At 35.5% G+C, this 20,041-nt stretch overlaps 1 protein-coding gene and 1 pseudogene across 7 annotated transcripts in view; one reads left to right on the forward strand and one right to left on the reverse strand.

Annotated features, from left to right (window-relative positions):
• The window catches only part of Dmd (dystrophin), a 2,486,572-nt gene that overhangs the window by 171,062 nt on the left and 2,295,469 nt on the right, over positions 1-20,041 (forward strand). The gene's annotated exons all lie outside the window — the stretch shown is intronic.
• LOC101714860 (protein enabled homolog pseudogene) lies at positions 17,602-19,399 on the reverse strand (annotated as a pseudogene).

Raw genomic sequence — 20,041 nt, forward strand, 5'->3', positions numbered from 1 at the left:
TTGTGCCATTCTTGGACACCATATTGCATATAATTTCATTATCTTAAACATTTTGACATTTATGGCTTCACATGTTTGTTGATCATTTACTGTATATGTATGCAAAGAATTTGTTTTCTGATATTGTGTTTGAATTTTATAAATATTAAATAGACTGGTAAATTGTTTTTAAATTGTGCATTTCTGCTGAATATTTAAAAGGTCATATCGACTTCATAAAGAGAGCCATTACAAATCTTCATTATTTTGTAATTATTGCTTTATTCCTTTAATTATGTCAATTTTAATAAATGCATACATGGGCTGGGGATTTAGCTCAGTGGTTCCGTCGCCTGCCTCACAAGTGCAAGGGCCCAAGTTTGAACCCTGGTAGTAACAACAAAAAAAATAAATAAATGCATACATATTAGTGATTTTTCCTGTAGAATTGACACCTGTATGATTGTGAAATATACTTCATTATATTTGGTAACAGTCTATGTCTCAATACTTATTTTATGTATTAATATAGTCACTTTAGCCTACTTTGCTTAATATTTTATGACACATAATTTTCCACCTCTTAAATTTCTGCCTATTTGTGACTCTAAAATATATATCACATAGATAGCAAGGTATGCTTCCTTTGAAGAAAAATTAGTTTATTTTATATATCTGCCTTCTGATTGAAATCTGTTAATATCAAACATAATATTTACATGATATATTTTATGTCCGCCATTGTATTTTTTCAATTTATTCAGTCTTTATCCATTTCTCCTTTCCTTTCCTCTGCTATTTTTATTTTTCTTACAGTTTTATTGTAAGAATTTACATTTCCTGCACGGATTTTAGGTATGTATTTTTGGGTCAATATTTTAGGGAGTGTTCAGATAATTGAAGATCTTTAATTTCTCACTCTCCGGTTAAGGTAAATACTTTAGCACTTCATTTGGTAGAAACTTTACAAATCTGTAGGTGTACATGTATCCCCAACACTTCATGCTCAAGTTAGCAACCCACAGCTCATAAACTACCTGTTCTGTAACATTTTAATAGAACATCATCATACTTATCAATTTACATATTTTCTGTGACTGGTTTATGGCACAATGACAGTTTGGTAGTTCCAACATAGCCCTAATAGATTGTAAACCTAAAATATTTACTATCTCACATTTTACAATTGTTATGTGTTTTATTTCTAAAATTATAAACCCAGTGTTATATCATTCTCCTTAAGTAATTAGGGTAGAGAGAAATATAAAGCAAATAAGTCATTTGTATATACTCAGATATTTATTTCTAGTATTTTTAGGGTTTATCATTTTCTTCTAAATGTCTGAGCTTCCATCTGGTATTATTCCTTTTCAGCATGTAGAACTTTCTTTTTTCTTTTTTCTTTTTTTTGTATGAAATTTTTTTATTGGTACATTGTAGGTATACAACACAATTACATTTCTCATTGGGAATTGTACCTTTACATGATGCATCTTGGTTCTGATTTTTTCCCCATTCCTAGCCCTCCCTTCATGCCCTCCACCCTTCCCTCCACCCTTCCCTGTTTACAAAGACTTTATTTCCATTTTTTCCATTTCTCAGCATTTTTCCTTTCCCTTCTTTCCTTTCCCCTGCCCCTCCCAGTACCCCTACCCATTTGGACCTTTTCTTCCTATTTTACATTATCGATTATTCATTCTAATCATTGGTACATTTTAGGTATACAATATAATGACATTCATCATTGGAAATTTGCACCTTTACATAGTCTCTCTTGGTTCTTATTTTTCACCCTTGCCCAGCCCTCCCTTCAACCCCTCCAGTCCTCCCTATTTACAAAGATTTTGTTCCTATTTTTCCATTTTCTCATATTAATCCCATTCCCTTCTATCCTTTCCCTTAGCCCTCCCACTTCCTTCCCCTTTGCTCCTTTTCTTCCTATTTCACATGACCTATTATACATTTAGTCCTTATTTACACTTTCAGTTTCTCACACCAGAGAAACTATTCGGTATTTACACATGTGTGTCCTATTTATTTCACTTGAGTATCACCTCAATGTGCATCCACTTAGCTATAAATGTCTCTAATTTCTCATTTTTTATGGCTGAGTAGTACTCCATTTTATAAAAAAAAACACATTTTCTTTATGCAGTCTCCAGTTGATGGGCATTTGGGCTGTTTCCAAGTTTTAGCTATTACAAACTGTGCTGCTATGAACATGGGTGTACATATATCACTGTGATATGATTCTTTTAATTCTTTGGGGAAGATCCCCAGCAGTGGAATAGCAGGGTCAAATGGGACTTCCAGTCCTAGTTCTTTGAGGTATCTCCATACTGATTTCCACAGTGGTTGCACCAGTCTGCAATCCCACCAGCAGAGGAGAAGGGTTCCTTTCTCCCCACACCCCCGCCAGCATTTGTTATTGGTTGATTTCATGATAGCAGCCATTCTTTCTGGAGTGAGGTGGAATCTCAGAGTTGTTTCCATTTGCGTCTCTCGAATGACCAGTGATGTTGAACTTTTTTTCATGTATTTATTTGCTATTTCTACTTCTTTGTCTGAGAAATGTCTGTTCATTTCAGATGCCCATTTTTGGATTGGGTCTTTAAATTTGGGAGGTCTGATCTTTTTAAGTTCTTTATAGATTCCAAATAGTAGACCTTTGTCTGAAGAAGAGCAGGTGAAGGTTTTTTCCCACATTGTGGGTTATCTCTTCACACTGCTGGTGGTTTCTCTTGCTGTGCAGAAGCTTTTTAATAAGAAGAGATCCCATTTTCTGATTATTTGTGCTAGTTCACAAGCAACTGAGATTTTATTCATAAAATCTTTTCCTACACCGATGTCTTCAAGGGTTCTAGCATGTAGAACTTTCTAAAGCATACCTTATTATGTATGTCTTCTGACAACAAATTATATTATTTCTTTGTTTACCAAATATATAGTTGGTCTGTAATTTATTTATTTTGCCATAACTCTTGATGGATATTTGACAGAATAATCTGTAGAATACTAGGTTGACAGCTTTGTTTGTTCAGTCATTTTAGCATTTAAATATATAGTTCTGTTCTCCTCTATTCTAGCATCTATAATGTCCAGTGGAAATATTACCTACTGAATTATTGCTCCTCTGAAGTAAGTAGGCTGTTTGATCTTTCCAATTTAAAGATTTGTTCATTTGTCTAGCATTCAACATTTTACATAGTGTTCTTCCCTCCTGTGATACAGATTTTTATCTATAATCAAATTTGTGAAAGTTTGGAAGTTATTGCTATATATTTTTTTTGCCTTATTCATATTTTTCTGAAATTCCAATTATATTAGGGTAGACTGCTTATATACATTTGGCAATATTTGAGATACTATTTATTTTTCAATCTTTTTATATTTTCTTTCTACACAGATAATTTTTGTTGATTTTTCTCAATTTGGTCTTTCCTCTGCCATCTCATTTGTGTGGTAAATTTATCAAATGATTTATTTTAAATTTCAATTTTGTCTTAGTTCTAAAATTTCCATTTTAACTTGTATTTTCTCTTATATAATTTCACATCTTTTTAACCATTTTGACGATTATTAGTGTTACATTTGTAAATTTATTGTAGAATTTTGCAGTAAATCCATTGTGTTGTGGGTTTTTCTTCGTAGATATTTTATTCTTCAATTTCATTGACTAGTTTTAGATTATTCAGGATTTTTAGTAGTTCATATGTATCTAGGATTCTATCCATTTCTTCTAAATTTTTCAGTTCATTAGAGTACAGCTTCTCAAAGTTGTTAATGATGATCTTTTGAATTTCAGAAGAATCCACTGTGATTTTGCCTTTTTCATTTCTAGTTGCTTGGATTTGGGTCTTTTTATTTCCTTATTTTGGTAGGATGGTTAAGGGTCATTCTATTTATTTTTTTATCTTTCGAAGAAGAAACTCTTCAACTCATAGACTCCTTTTAATTTTTAGTCTCAATTTCATTAATTTCTGCTCTGATCTTTATGATTTCCTTTCCTGTCCTAGCTTTGATTCTTATAATTCTTGTTTTTTTTTTTTTCAGTGTTGAGGTACATCATAAGATTATTTATTGAGCTCACTCCTTTTTGTAATGTGCAAAATTACCTCTATAAACTTTACCTTAGGACTACTTTCACTGTGTCCTATAGGTTCAGATATGGTGTACCACCATCATCTCATTGAAACTGTTTAACTTCTTTTTTTCATCTGTGACCCATTGATCATTGAAGAGAGTATTATTTAGTTTCTATGTGTTTGCATAATTTCTGTGGTATCTTTTGCCATTGATTTCTAGTTGTATCACACTGTGATCCAATAATATCCATGGGATATTTTGGTTCTTTTGCATTTAGTTAAGCACGCTTTATGGGCTAGTGTGTGGTGTCCCCTGGAGAAAGTCCAATGTGCTGTTGGGAGGAATGTCTATTCTGTTTTTGTTTGATGGAGCCTTGTAGATATCTATGAAGTTCATTTGTTCAAGGGTTTGGCTCCGATGCTTCTCTGATGATTTTTTTTTTTTTGTAGTTGTTCTGTCTTTTATGACAGTGGATATTGAGGCCCTCTATTACAGTTCTATTGGTGTTTATCTGATTTTTCATGTCCATTAGTGTTTGTTTTATGAAGTTGCGTGTGCTGGTATTTGATGCATATATGTTTATAATTATGTTAACTCTTCTTGTTGAAGAGTTATCCAATATGTAGAGAGCTTCTTTGTCTCTTCTGATCAGACTTGGCTTTAAATCCCTTTTATCTAAAATTAGAATTGTAATTTCTGCTTTTTTGCAGGTTCCTGTTGTGTGGAATATTGTTTTCCAGCCTTTGATTTTTAATTTGCGAGATTCCACTTGAATTAAATGTGTTTCTTGTATACTGCTTATTGTTAGGGTTTGCTTTTTGATCCATTCTACTAATTTGTGTCTTTCAATTTGAGAATTGAGGCCATTCATATTAAGAGTTATTAATGAGAGGTATTGATTTATTCCTGTTGATACATTATTATCCTGTTGTTAATTTCCTCATCCACCCTCCCCACCCCACCCCCGCTTAGCTGCTCATCCCACCAAGTGTGTTCATTCTTCTTGACTTTTGGCATTGTTAGCTTCATTGTCTCTTTCCAGGATATCCTTGACAATTTTTTGTAACACTGGTTTTTGGGGGTCATAGATTTCCAAAGGTCATGGAAATACCTTATTTATCTGTCAATTTTAAAGGAAAGTTTTGAAGGATACATAGTTGGGTTGGGAGTTGTTAATTTCTGAGTGCCTCTTTGGGCTTCTTTCAAAAACTCCTCTGGTATCTTCTCTAGTAATTTAGGGGTATGGCTTATGCTATTCTGCCCTTGGTGTCCCTTGAATTGGTTTCAAGAGAGTTGGGAATTTGTTGGCATCTTGTTTCTTTATCTTCTCATCCTTCTATTGTTTGTTTGTCCCTTTATTTTGTGCTGAGGTTTGTTGCTAGTATAGAGATCTCTTTAGAGTTCTTTCCAGTGATGCAATTTGGGCTTGGCTAACTATAATAAGTTTACCACAGGCCTGAGGTCTAACCGCCTTGCCTAATTTGGGAGGGGAAGATGCAATGCATTTAGCTCAGCAACCAACTTTTCTGGCAATATGCTCTAGTATTGTTAATGTCTCAAAGGCTGTTATGTGTTGCCTTACAGAGAAATAGAGACAATTATGGGTCCCTGTTAATATCAAATGAATTGGCTGCAGTAGTATCATCCAAGACAAATTAGACATTAACATAGCTGAAGAACCAGTTATGTACCACTCTTAATCCTGGAGAAGATATTGGCCATTATATTGTAAACATTAAGGCAACCCAGTTATTGACTTGCAGCTAATATGACTAAATGGAACAGCTATATATCTCCACTAATGGTAGAAAAAAACTTCACCAGTAATTTTGCAGAGTTAATTATCAAAAGATCAACAGCTTTATAGCTATACATACTATTAAAGATACAGTATTTGGGCATGGGGGAGAATGCAAGAGGAAAACTTTGACATCTTAAACACTCTGACACAAAAAGGAGGAGAATTAAGTGGCTCAAAAGATCTTATTGGGGAGTAGAATATAGAGATTTATAGAACTAGTTAACAACTTAAAAGCTTTCCCCAAGTGCCACTCAGCCAGTATCTTTACATACTGACTATTCTGAAAGTTGGTCAGGCAGGTGTCCTTTCAACCAGGTGATTCTTGTATTGAATAAATTTTATAAGATTATTCTTAGTGACTTTTCTTGTTGCTGAGACAAAATACCCAATACCCAAAGTTAAAGGAGGAAAAGTTTATTTGGCTCACAGTATGTGGAAGTTTCAGTTCATAGTGGCCTGGCTGCAAGGCAGGGTGGCGCGGCAGAGGGGCATCACAGAGGAGAAAGTGTTTATGACAAACAAAAAGCAGCAAAGCAGCAAATAGTTAAGAAGGAGCAAGGGACCACAGCAGCCCTCTTTCTGTCCCTTATATTTCTATCCAGGTTACCCACCCTTTGGGCAGGTAGCACCCCACACCCAGGGAGGTCCTTCTCATTATCCACTCCTGGCACTGTGTGAAGCCAATCAGTGAACTAATTTAGTAATCACACACCCTTGATCCCACCATCACACACTCCAGATCCAGCCACCTCCGAGAAGCTCCACTTATGACCACATTGAAGCATCGGGGGGACATCCAGACAGAAGACATAACAATCATCTCATAAAAATGAATGAAATAATGTTCAGTTTTTGGTCCTGTATTTAAATAAGTGGACTGGTAAGTGATTAAAGGTAAGAGAAAAAGCTGGCAAGAAATAGGAGCTAAGAAGGGAGAAAAAGGAAATTATATAGAGAGTAAAACTATGAAAGAAATAAGAGAAAAAAAGAGAAGAGTGTTCAAGCTGTCTGTTCATTCCACTGCTGCATTTCTCCCTGTGGTTCTCTCCCTGCAGTGGGGAAAGTACTCCCCACTTTCACTGTGTCTCTGTAGATGTGGTCTTCCTTTCTTGTGAGCCATGAGCCAAGAGCCAGAGAGAAAGTGCACATTGCTCCTCCTTTTTTCCCCATTGTGTTCTGTTTCTTCAATTTCTCTGTAGGCTCCAATTTTTCTGTCAGATCCTTCCTGGGTCCCAGGGATTCACCACTCCTTTTTTCTTCTTCCCCAAGTTATTTTCCAGTGTCTGGATTCTGAATCCTTGGGAGGCTGATTTGCTGATGCTCACCACTGCCATTTTCCAGGAACTCCCCTATAACAGCCACTTTAATATTTTTGCTTCATAGTTCACCACAGTTGATCTCTGATTTTTCTTCAGAAATGTTCCTTAGTCCCTTTCTTTTTCTATGTAATTTTGTATTGTGTCTTGCACATATGAATATTAAACTTAGAGATTTTTGGACTCTGTTTTTGTCAAGTGACTGTTGTGTCTTTACAGTCAACAAGTCAACAAGTAATTGTCTTGGTAGGACTTAACTGTAAGCTCAAAATTTTTATATGGTTATGGAGATTGAACACAGGGTCTTTGCACTAAGCTATACCCCCAGCTCTTTAAAAAAAAAAAACTAATTTTTTTTTTGAGACAGGGTCTCGTTATGTTGCTCAAACTGGGTTTATCCTCCTGCCTCAGCCTTCCAAAATGCAAACATGCACCACCATGCCTACTTTGAGCCCAATTTTTTGAGTTGCAATTCTGGTCTCAGTTCAGATCTTCTGTCATTATATGGTTGACTTTAGGTATTATCTATACATCCATAAGTCATGTGTCAGGCACAGAGTTGGGCAGAATTTGTATCGTGCTCTAAATTTACTTCAGCCAGCATCCCGAGCCTCAGTTTTCTGTCATTCCAGCCCAGAAAATGTGTATTTTTTTCAGCAGTTACTCTGCCACCTCATACACAAAATGACTACGCATAACTCCAAGCTATAATTGAGGAAAACAGACTTTCATTTCACATACTCTCCATTTTTTGAACATGTAGGATAAAAGGAAGTTTTCTAAAAATAATAATACATTTCCTTCAATTATTTTTAGTATACTATCCATTTTTTATTTGTTTTCAACATAGGAGACATTCTGGTAAGATTTCATTTTGTCATTGCTCAAGTAAGATTCTCAAGTATAGTTCTGTTTACTTTTTAAATTCCCAGTTGTCTCAAGGAAGACATGCGTTCAATATTTGTGAGAGTTCCTACTGTCTTTGTAATTGCAATTGACTTCTTATGCTGGAGTTCAAATCAGTCATATCCCCATCACAGATATATAACAAGAACGTGTTTTGTATTTTTCTTTATTTTTAATGAATTTTGTACAATTGTATATCTTCCATAATAGAAATATTGATATTTATAAATCCTAATGCTGTATAATGAATATGTATCACAATGATCAGTTATGCAGATAGTAGTGAGATTTACTCACTTTCATTTATATCAAGCTTAATTATGGGTTGGAATGAGAAAGCTGAAAATAAGATTTATTCATTTATCACTAAGCTTGGTTGTGACATATTTTTTGTATGTTATCAAATGAAAATAATATTTAGTTCTAGACACTTTCAAAATAAATAAGCTAGTATTATTAATTATGATATTTGAATTATAAAATATTTTTTCACTGAAGAGATTAATAAAGATGAGTTCTAACAATAGTAGATACTAAAATGAAAGAAGCCCCACGGAATATCTGTATGGAAATGCTCAGCCTCATTTAAACACATGTATATTTTTTTCCTTGAAACATGTTAGAAATGATAAACATTTCGGTGCACAAACATCTCTTTTGCTTCTTTTCAGTACTTATAAAAAGCTAGTGGATCCTTTGAGTAATCCTCTGAGAGAGTTTAAACTGTTATTTCAGAAACAGAGAAAAGAAACATCTGTGCAGCAGAGATTTATTTTTAACACTTTGACTTCAAGGTCAGAATCAATTTTTCTTTTGTATATAATGACAATGAGAAAGGTGAAGGCTAAGAATCAAACTCTATAGGCTTTTATCTTATTATAGTTTATGAAATATGAGTGTTTTCTAAGAGCAAAGGAAGTGCTGTGCAGGGGATAAATTTTATTTCAATGTAGAGAAAATGTGAGAAATATATATTGTATCATATATATCCTGTAACTTAATGATCCTTTCATTTTCATCATTTGCACCCTTAATTAAAGCCTACCTCATAGGATTTTATGCTATTCTTAATTTTTTTTCAGCAATGAAGCTAGAACCCAGGATCTTTGCATTGAGCTACATCCCAAGCCCTTTTAACTTTTTACTTTGAGAAGGGGTCTCTCATCTCATCCCGTAGTTTCTGCTGGGGTGCAACTTGTCTTTTACCTGGCCTCAGCCTCCCAGAGTACTGGTATTACAGAAATGTGCCAGCATACCCCACTCAATTCTTTAATTTTTAAAATTTGTAGTTGTCATTAAACTTTTTTAATATCTGAAACTATGGGGTTTGCTCACGAGGTTCTCACATATTCCAAATTTAGAGTAACGAGTAATGACTAATTTCCTGATCGTGACTAAAATATTAAGCTTGAACCCTAATACCATAATGATTGATATTTAAAATGGAATGTATTTGGATTATTACATTGAAGAAAATTCATTCAGAGAAAAATTAGCTGATAGAGATATTAAATATTATCAGAAAGAAGACTTCTTTATTATCTTAAATCTTGTCACCTTTATGCTCACATTCTGAATATTTTGAAGCCTTGGGAAAATTATCAGTTTGAAAAGAGTATCTATTTGATGGGCAATAGTTGGCATGGTCATACATAATCTGAGGGCTAAGATTCCACTAGAAATTTCCTTCTTTGCTTAGATATAGAGCTGGAATGTTGGGAGGAATTTTACAGATACTTGAAGAAAAGCTCTACGTTTTACAAATGAGTTGAGAAGATAAGGAAACTGTCCAAATTTACCTACCTATTCAGTTGAGCACAGTGACTACTATTTTGGCTCTTCGATTTGTAGTACGGTGTACATTCAATTATATTACTCTATTTAAAGATGTTTAGGAATATATACAATTTTAAAAGTAGTAATATTTCCATTCTCCATATTACATGTGCTCATCTTTATTATTTTTTTGTGACATTTATTGGTTGTCATATGTTGAATAATTCGTTATTTTCAAATCTTAAGAGCTTCATGAGGTATAATTGGGTTACAATAAACTGTACATATTTAGAATGTATAATTTCATAATTTTGATATATACTTCTGAGAAAATACTAAAATTTTAATTATACATAGGTTTTTCTCTTGTGTTTTTCATTGATTTTAATTTTGTTTTTATTATAACCTCTTCTTTTGTCTAGTTTAGATTTAATTTACTCTTTTTTGTTTCTTAGGGAAAAGCAAACATTGTTATTTGATACTTTGATTCATTTCTAATATATGCATTTTGTACTAAAAATTCTCCTCCATTCATTTCCATAGCCTAATTCTGAATATTTTGATATTTTGATTTTCATAAAGTTCAAAATAATTTTGTTATATTTTCCTTATTTGTTAAATAGGTTATTTTAAAATATTCTATTTGAGGATTTTCCAAATAGTTTTCAGTAATTGACTTCTAATTTAACTCCTTTGTGGTCAGAATATGTAGTTGGTATGATTTGTGTCTTTAATAATGACACAGAATATATTGCATTTTGGTGCATGTTCTATGTGCATTCAAACACATATTGTATAATAAGGTGGGATGTTCTAAAAATGTTAACCTGGTTAATTTGTTTGTTGTATCTTGTAAAAGTTTTAGATCATTCCTGATTTCCTGACTACTTATTATGGAAAATGAAGAAAAAGAAATGTTAAAATCTCTGTCCAAAATTTCAGATTTTCAATTACTCTTAAGTATTAAAATATTTTTATTACTTATTTTGAAAATCTGTTTTAAGTTGCATAAAAGTTTTGATTTATGCATTATTACTGAATTGACCCATATATTATTAAGTAATGGCTTTTTTCATCTCGGTAACATTCTTTGCTACAAAATTTGTTTTGTTTGTGATTAATATATTGTATTTTGATACATAGTATGTTCCTGTTTTCCTATGGTTAGTGTTAGTATTAGTATATTGTATATTTTCTCCATCTTTTTGCATTTAACATAGTGGTATCTTTAAAATCATTTATTTTGGAAAAAATATAGTAAGGTTTTGCTATTTCATCCAATTTGATAGATTCTTTTTATTTTTCAATTTAATGTAATTATTGATAAATTGAGTTTACATTCATCACCTTGCCTTTTAACTCATTTCTTATATTTTTCTTTTTATGCTTTTCTCTTTATTCTTGAGTGAGTTTTCAAATTTAATTTTGCCTCCTTTGTTACAATTATTTGTATGGTATTTTAATGTTTGCTTCACAGATTATAGTATTCATCTCTAAATTTAAAAGTTACATTTAGTGATATCATACAGCAAGTATAATATAAGAAACTTAGTATATTTTCCTTCCATTTCTTTCCTCCTGAATTTTATATTTAGTCACATTTGTTTCTTATAATAGAAACCCAATGACTCGTATTTTCTTTTAAAGACTAAAGTGTTTTAAAATATTTATAAGAATAAATACTTATTCCATAGGTATGCCCATAGTGATGATTATCAATATTCTGCACTCTCTTGCAAATACAAATATTTCTATTTGATAATATTTAGTTTTACTTTCTTGAAGTTTTTCTTTTTCTTATAGTAAAGGTCTTACTGGTTGCCCTTACTTGAGGTTTTTGTGCATCTCAAATACTTTTATTTCATTTTAATTTTTGAAAAACATTTCATTGGATAGAATAACAGCTTTTTTATCTCAGTGCTTCATACAACTCCACTTATTGTTAGCATTTTCTCCATCAGCACTGAAAATATGCTGCCATTCTTATCTATATTACCTTATTATATGTCTTTTATTTTCTGGCTCATTTAAATTTATTTTCTTTATTTTGTCTTGTTAGTGTTTCAAGTGTTTTTTATAGCTTTGATAATTTTTTATTCCTCAGAATGCAAATATCAATTAAATTGTCAAATTTAGCATTAAAATTCAGCAATTCTTAAACCATAGATTTTTCTGTTTGGGGATTAATAACAATAGTGTTCTAAAATACTTTGTTGTTATCATTTTAGAGCAGTTTGATTAAGATGTTCTTTGCTTTCATTATCTTCATTTTTTGTGCCTGGTATTTGTGAAAGTTTTGGATTTATAACATGCATCATTTTTTAAAATTAGTTTTTCAACTATTTTGTCTTAGACACATATTCTGTTCATTTTTGTTTCTACCTATCACTCCTCTCTCCTCCCTCCCTCTCCCCACTCTCCCCATGCATCCTTCCTCTCTCCCTCTTTCCCTCTTTCTCTTTTGCCTTTGTGTGTTGTGTGTGTGTGTGTGTGTGTGTGTGTGTGTGTGTATGTAATGAGGATTGAATCCAGAGCCTGGTGCATGCGAAACCTATGCTTTACCATCTAGAGGTACATTAACAACTCCTTCAAGTAAATACTTTCTGTTGTTTTGACTTCAAATTCATTAAGATTTTTTTTTCCATTAAGCTTATTGGTATATTTTAGGTATACAGTACAGTTACATTCATCATTGCGATCTTATACCTTTATATGATATATATTGGTTCTTATTTTTTCCCCATTCCCCTGCCCTCCCTTCATTGTTTTTTTTTTTTTCTCATTGTCTATTCTGCCTCTGAACCCAGTAGATTTTTTTCCTCATTCATTGTAGTTTAATCGATAAGATTGTCTTAAGGGTATATTTCATATTTTTATGTGTCAGCTTACATAAATGTACTCTACCCTCTTGAGCATATTAGCTACTAATTTTACCATTTACATTACTTCTTGTTCAATTTTAATCAGTTTTTCTCATGATGTGTGTATTTCTTAGCATTTTTTAATACATGATTTTTAATTTTTTTCCCTAGACTTAGGGCATTTTATCATGTTGTGTACTAGATATTTTTTGTGTTCCTATTGCTGTGGATATAATGTGACCCACAAAATCCATATATTCAAACTTAATCTCAGTGTGACAATAGAGATAATCTCAGTGTGACTTGAGATAATCAAGTAATGAGTGTTGACACTTTGTGATGAGATTATTTTCCTTTAAGGATAAAGTACACAAGAGTTTACATCCTGTATCTCTCTCTGCCACTGGAAGGAACATAACAGAGCCCTCATCACAAATTGTCCAGGCTGGCACTCTTATCACAGACTTCCCAAGCTCAAAAATGATGAGAAAGAGAAAAAATTTTAAGACACCACATATGCAGTATGATTGTTGTTGTAGCCTCCTGTGGTTTGGCAGTGCCCAAGAAAACTTGTGTTGAAGTTTAATTGCCATTGTAACAGTGTTGAGAGTCAGGATCTTTAAGAGGTTTTGAGGTCATAAGAGTCTTCCCTCATAAACAAATTAATGTCTTATCTTCATCATGAATTAGTAATCTATTCATCAGAGGATTGGGTTTGTTCTAAATGTGAGTTTGGCCCTTTCTTGTTCTCTTTATCTTATAAACTTTCTCCTCACAGGATGCCTTTGCCATGTTATCACTTAGCAAAAATGGCCTCAATGTATGAAGCCCTTTGAACTGGGACTCCCTAGCCTGTAGAAATACAAGAAATATGACAAATAAGTTTTTCTGCCTCAGTTCGAAGTATTATGTAAGAGCAACACAGACTGGATTAAGATGTTGCCCAAACTTACAAACATTCCTACAGTTATTCTTTCGATTTGTTTCTAAATAAAATTGTTACTTTGAAGATTTTATATCATTTTTGTGTTTAGACTGGTTAATCATTGTTTAGTAAAACTACAGCAGCCTTTTCTCAGTGGTTAATTTTGCCTCATGTATGATGCAAAATCCTATTGAGTATTCTGCTTGATACCCCCGATTTATGAGATCTTTTTACTATGCCAAGCAGGAACATGAACTATTTCTCATTCTGTATGAGTAGGAGTTGTTAGTTTCCCTGATGTTTTTTGTTTCCTCTTTCTCATGCTTTCATTATTTTTCTATTGATCAATATGCAGGTGAACATACAAAAAAGGACTCTCCAGACTTTTTGCTCTGTGGAGACTTTCTTCTTTCTAGTACTCTGCCCTGACAATTCTAGTCAGACTGGTCTCTCCAAAGTCACCGTTCTGTTTTCTCAGCTTAGTAAGATTGCCAAACTTCTCCTAGAGTTCTGAAACTTATCCTACAGGCTGGAAACTCTCCAGAAACTAAAATGGGATACCCTAAGGACTCATTTTATTGATTAACTTATTCTGAGAAAACACTGTCCTTTGCTGCCTGATTCTTATGCTCTGAAAATTGTAATTTTGTGTATTTTTCCAAGTTTAGTTGTTTCAAGTAGGGAACATAGAAATAGGTTTAACTGAACTAATGTGAGTAAAACTTAAGCTTTCTCAAAAACCCTTTCATGGCTGAGAGACTTAAAGCGTACCTATATATGCACCGCCTACTCAAAAATAATGACAGTGATAATAATTTATATTGTAATTACTACAATACAAATGAAATTAAAATAACAAATCAATGGCCATTTACTAAACCATTCTAGATTAAGTGTTTGAACCAGGCATTTTCAGTATTTTTTCCCTTACAATATTATGCATTTCTCTCACTGATGTGAAAATAATTCAATATTTTAGAAACTTTCTTAATGAAACTACTTCTGGAGGCATTTTGATCCACATAGGAAAAACAAGCATTTTAAAATAAATTATACTTACTGACTTAATCATTGATATAATGATCGACTGGTTGATTTTTGCTTTTCCAGTCCAAATAGGTAAATGTTTGAGTCCATCAATATTGTGAAAGAAAATAATTTTTTTTTATATACTGTAATTTTATTTCAATCACACAAACGAAGTTAGCATTTAGGAAATTTAAATGAAACAGTTAAGGTAAAAATAGCAGAGAACTGAAAAATCTACAAAGGAAAATATACCTAAAGCATGAAAAGTCAACATTCATTAGTGTTTCATCTTCAGTTCTGATTGACAATTGATGCTTGCAATTTTTTTTTTTTTTTTTTTTTTTTTTTGCTACCGGGGATAGAACTCAGGTCCTTGCGCTTGCAAGGCAGGAGGCAAACAAAACCACTGAGCTAAATCCCCGGCCTGATGCTTGCAAATTTTTAAACAAACTTTTAAATCATGATGACTATTCTGAAGAGATTTCAGCACCAGCACTAAGATTTGTACATTCAGTTTGCAGCTGACTTGTTAGCCGTTTACAGAGCATATAGTACAGATGTGTCACAGGTCAGATCACAGTGTTGAGGACAGCAGTACCTTCTTGTAACTAGAAGGGGTCCCCAAAACTGTACTCATCTGAAGACATTCAGGTACAACAGCACAAAGCCATCAGAATAATGTAGTTCCAAGAAACACAGTTTGATAGGAAAATAACTTAAGCATCTGTTTCTCATTTTCATTACTGAAACTTCTAACAATGATGTGACTGTCATGTATGTCAGCAACACAGCAAATGTGTAGAGTAATTCAATCAAACTTCCTGGAGGAAACACACTTAATGTCTGGTAGGATGTAGAACGATGGACAGTGGAGCCTGACTCAACACTGGTTCTGTCATTTCACACAGATTTCATATTAATATTAGACCAAGGCATAAATGTTTAGTGCATAAATCAGCTTCTTTTTAAGATTTAACATTTTATTTTAGCTTTTTATCTTACTTTGGACCACTTGTACCCAGTACTCTTACTGCAGACTACTTAATTTACCCAAGAAAATCTAAAGTGACTTCTGGCCGGATTTACAGAAGGCATAAATATTTATATTGTCAAAGTGTCTACATAACCCGAAGTACAGTAATAAAGATGAAAATGCCTCCTATTCCTTTTGGAGAACAGTAATTCATAAGCTTGGTGCATCTGTAAAGCCTTTACTACAACTGCATGACAGCGAATACTTGATAGAAAAGCTGCATGCTTGTGTTACGATAGCTCACCCATCACAGTTTCATCTAACATGAAGCTTCTACAGAAACTATTTTAACAAGGAAGAAAATCCTCTCATCCAAACTTCTCTGTAGTGGAAATGAGTGCACAGGGGCATCATTTAGAAAATAATGCTATCAACAAGCTTTGTCTTAGGCTTGGGATTTATAAAATCTAGAAAGCAGATGAAAGTGGATTATTTCACAAAAATTTTAGTAAAAGTTCCAATAATCAAAGATTTCAAAGCAGTTATGGCACGTAACAACTCAAGCATAAATCAAGATGGAGAGCCTGGAGAATTTCTGATTTCCTAGAATTTTCTAAAACATTATCATTGCAATATAAAGGACTTCTCCCTGATTTTAATCATACTAGTTTCGGAGAAAAGGGAGTGTATCATGCACACAGCATGCACACTTGCGCACACTCACCCGCACAACAAAGGGTGGAAACAGTGTCTGACTCCTCCTTCCCATCTAGGCCTGGCTCCCTTTATTGAAACTACAGCCTCCCCCTCCTCGGTTTCCCTTTACCCAGTGATTTTGGTGACTTTAACTGCTGTCATCATTGTCATTTCTTGTATTTCACCGTAAAATTCAAAACCACCCTCACGCCAGACTGTGTGTCTGAATACCTGCATCACTGTCAGTGATGGTGACACCTGACTGAGTGCCACAGTAAGATACAATCCACACGAAGCTCAGATTCATGTTTCAGACTGCTGGAATTGCTGGTTAGAATACAGAAAGCTAAAGACATGATGTAAAAGAGAAGTACTTGGTTTTGTTAACATATTTACCAATTAAAGTCACAAAATAGTCCTCATCACTATTCTTGCAGGTAATGGAGAAAAAAGTGCAGAAATTAACTTTAAAAAAAAGTTATTCCTTCCCTTCCCCCCACTCCCTATACTCTACAAAATGTTTTCCCTGGGACAAGGCCTCGAAAAAGCCACTACTTATTAGTGCGACATGCATTACTGTCTGCCATTAAAAAGGCAACCTTGTGTGGTGACTGTAATTACATTATAAAAATGCCCACATGCATAAATCTAAAAAAGGTTGAAAACCTACAGTAAATCTACAATATTATTGTTTTCCTTTTGACCCCTGGTTTGTGTTATGTAGAAGTCATAGATTTGGTAAAGCATTGTAACAATTTCGGAAGGCATCTAAATCTTTAAATTCTGGGTGAATTTTATGTTTTAAACTACAAAATTGCATGAAGACTAACTCGAGAGACTTCCTATCATTCTAAAATTCCTTAAGCTGGACCAATTATCTTTAGGATACTTTCTTATAAATGTTCTTTGAAAGCACATACAATTCCATTTGTTCCACATTTTATGATCTTAACCTACACACAGGCTGATCTCAATTAATCATGGAATATCAAATATGATAGGAAGACAGACCTGAGAGAAACATTTACAATACAACAGCAGAACTTGCTAAATTCTTCATCACTACTCTCTGAAAAAGAACTTCATAAGCCTTTCTCCTTATTTTAGCAATGGGCTGTATAAAATGTGTGGCTTTATCTCAACATGAAAATATTTCAATGCACAGTGTTCTTATCTGACGGATGGGCTTCGTATTTTCTGTGCAACTGTTAGAGGAACTTGTCCAGCACTCTTCCATTCCGTGGGAAAGGTCAGAGAAAAGCAGCCGGCAGGGAGGGACGGCGATCACAGAATCACAATGTCTGAGGCTTTCCGAGGACGCTGCTTTCCTCCTTTGACTGCTTGTCTCCAGTTTCTTCTCACAGTCACAGAATCGTATGGGATTGCTGCTAAAGGTTACTGTTTGTAGGATTTTTTTTCCTCTCTAGATTAAAGTTCTCTCTCTCTCCTTTTGCTTTTCTATGCAGTATTTGACTTGCTCAGTTCCTGCCTAATTGCATCAATGAGCTCTTCCTTTAGTTTTGTCAATTCTTTTCTCATTTCATCTAAAATATCCTGCTTCAGCCTGTCATAGTCAAGTCCATCCGTCTGGATGCCATTGGCACTGGGCTGTGATGAGGGCCTGGATTTTGGTCTGTGTAATAAATCATAGAACCTGTTATCAAAAACAATCTGATTTTTCCTTGAAGAATCCCGTCTGGAGATGACAGGGGACTTGCTGCCATTTACTGCATTTGCTCTTTCCCAAGGCTTTCTGGTTGGTTCAGGTGTATGTGTTGAAGAGGCCTTTGAAGTTCCAGGCTCAGCATCTTCACTTTTGTCCTCTTTTTGTTCTGCTTCTATTGTTGATCCCTTTTCAGCAATTCTTCTCCACCTGGCCAGCAGGGCACTCATTTCTTCCATTAAGCCGCTGCCACCTAGAGGAAGGGGCCCATTCCCTTGACTGGAGTCAGCTTTGGAGGAGGCTGAGTTCACAGCAGTGGTACTCCCTCCACTAGGGAAAGAGGCATCCTCCATCCCTGACACTTTCCTAAGTTTTGCTCCAGCAATTGCAGCTGCAAGTCCAGTTAAAGGGCGATTGTCTTCTGACACAGGTCCAGAGAAAAATCCAGCCACAGGGAGTGGTGGGGCAGGAGGAGGGGGAGGAGGGGGGGTGCCTGATTGGGCAGAGGGGTTGGGGGAGGAGGAGGCCCACATGATGGTAGTGGGGGTGGCGGTGGGAGTCCTAGGGGAGGAGGGGGAGCTGGGGCCTGGATAGGTCCTGGTGGGAGGGGAGGAGGGGGTGGAGGTGCAGGTGGTCCCAAGACAACGCCCTGCAGGGCTGGAGTCTCTGCTGGCTGAGAGGCTGCCTGCAAGCCTGGCTCAGAAGCAGAGGAGTCTCCCAGCACAGAGTTTAGAGAAGTCTCCCTTGAGGCAGGGGCAGCAGCACGGGAGACTCTGAGCTCGCCCTCCCATTCGAACTGCTGGCGCTCCAGGCGCTCCAGGCGCTCCAGGCGCTCCTGCTCCAGCTCCAGCTCCAGCTCCAGCCTCTCCCGCTCCAACCTTTCCCTTTCCATTCTCCCTCTCTCCAATCTTTCCCTCTCCAGCTCCTTTTGTCGTTGTTGTTCTTGCAGTTGGCTTCTCTGAATTTCCAAATCTTCTTGGGATGGGCCATTTTGAACTTGAGCAGGTAGTTGTGAATTCTGTCTAGGCAATGTTGGCCCTGCTTCCTGTGAATTCAGCACTTCTAAGGCATGCATCATGGCACTTGCGAAGACTTTGGCATCCTCCTTGCTGCCAAAGTTGAGGCCATACACCTGTCTAGCATCTCGCCACTGGTGGAAAGTCTGTGTAGCTTGATTATACCTCAACCCTTTAGGAATGGGACAATTTATCACGACCTGGTGGTCCTGGATCTTCCTGCCCACCACTCTGAACGTGTTGTTGCCCGTGTGGTGATAGATGTGGACTCTGCTGAACCCTGTGGAGCCACCAGCTGGCACCCACTTCTTGTTGGCATCGTCGTAAACCATCACAGCAGCTCTCCCCTGACAGATACTCTGTTTGCTCATGGCGTCGGCGGCCGGCCCGGCCCGGCTTCGCGGGTGGCCGCGGCTCTGGGGGGCGGTGTCCAGCGCGGCGGAGGCTACACCATGTCCTCGTGGGGCCGGGGGCGGGGGGGGGGCGGGCACCTGGGGACCCCGGGATCCCCGGGACCCGCCGCCGCTACGCACCCGCTCGCATCCTCTGGCCTCCTCCGCATCCGCCGGGTCCTCCGCTTGCCCGCGTCCTCCTCAGAGCCCGCGAAAGAAAATAATTTTACAAAAGTTTTAAAGCAAAAGAGTTGACATCTGCAAATATCAGGCTTATTTTTACTTTCCATGCCCAGGAATCTCTCATGAAATTTAGAAGTCAACATGTTGTCTTTGTTACTTGAGGGTCCTATCACAATATGGATGCTGAAGAAAAACGAAACTCCAAATGAAGTTTGTTTTGTCTTTAAAAAAAACACATAGGTTTTTCAGTTTATCCTCAAAGTTCATGGATATTTTGACACATAAACCACTGATTTAAATTAATGACATTTTAAAATATTTTTATATATTTTGAAGGAACTCAAAATGTAAGCTAGCAATGGGAATTGTTTTCTGGTTTCTTTGCATACCAACTAGGCAAAAAAAAAAAACTTGGTTAACATTTGGCATAGCAAGTTTT

Source organism: Heterocephalus glaber, unplaced genomic scaffold (assembly GCF_053883595.1).
Source record: "Heterocephalus glaber isolate CG9 unplaced genomic scaffold, H.glaber_assembly_v1.0 deba00001547, whole genome shotgun sequence".
In the NCBI taxonomy this organism is placed as follows: Eukaryota; Metazoa; Chordata; class Mammalia; order Rodentia; family Bathyergidae; genus Heterocephalus; species Heterocephalus glaber.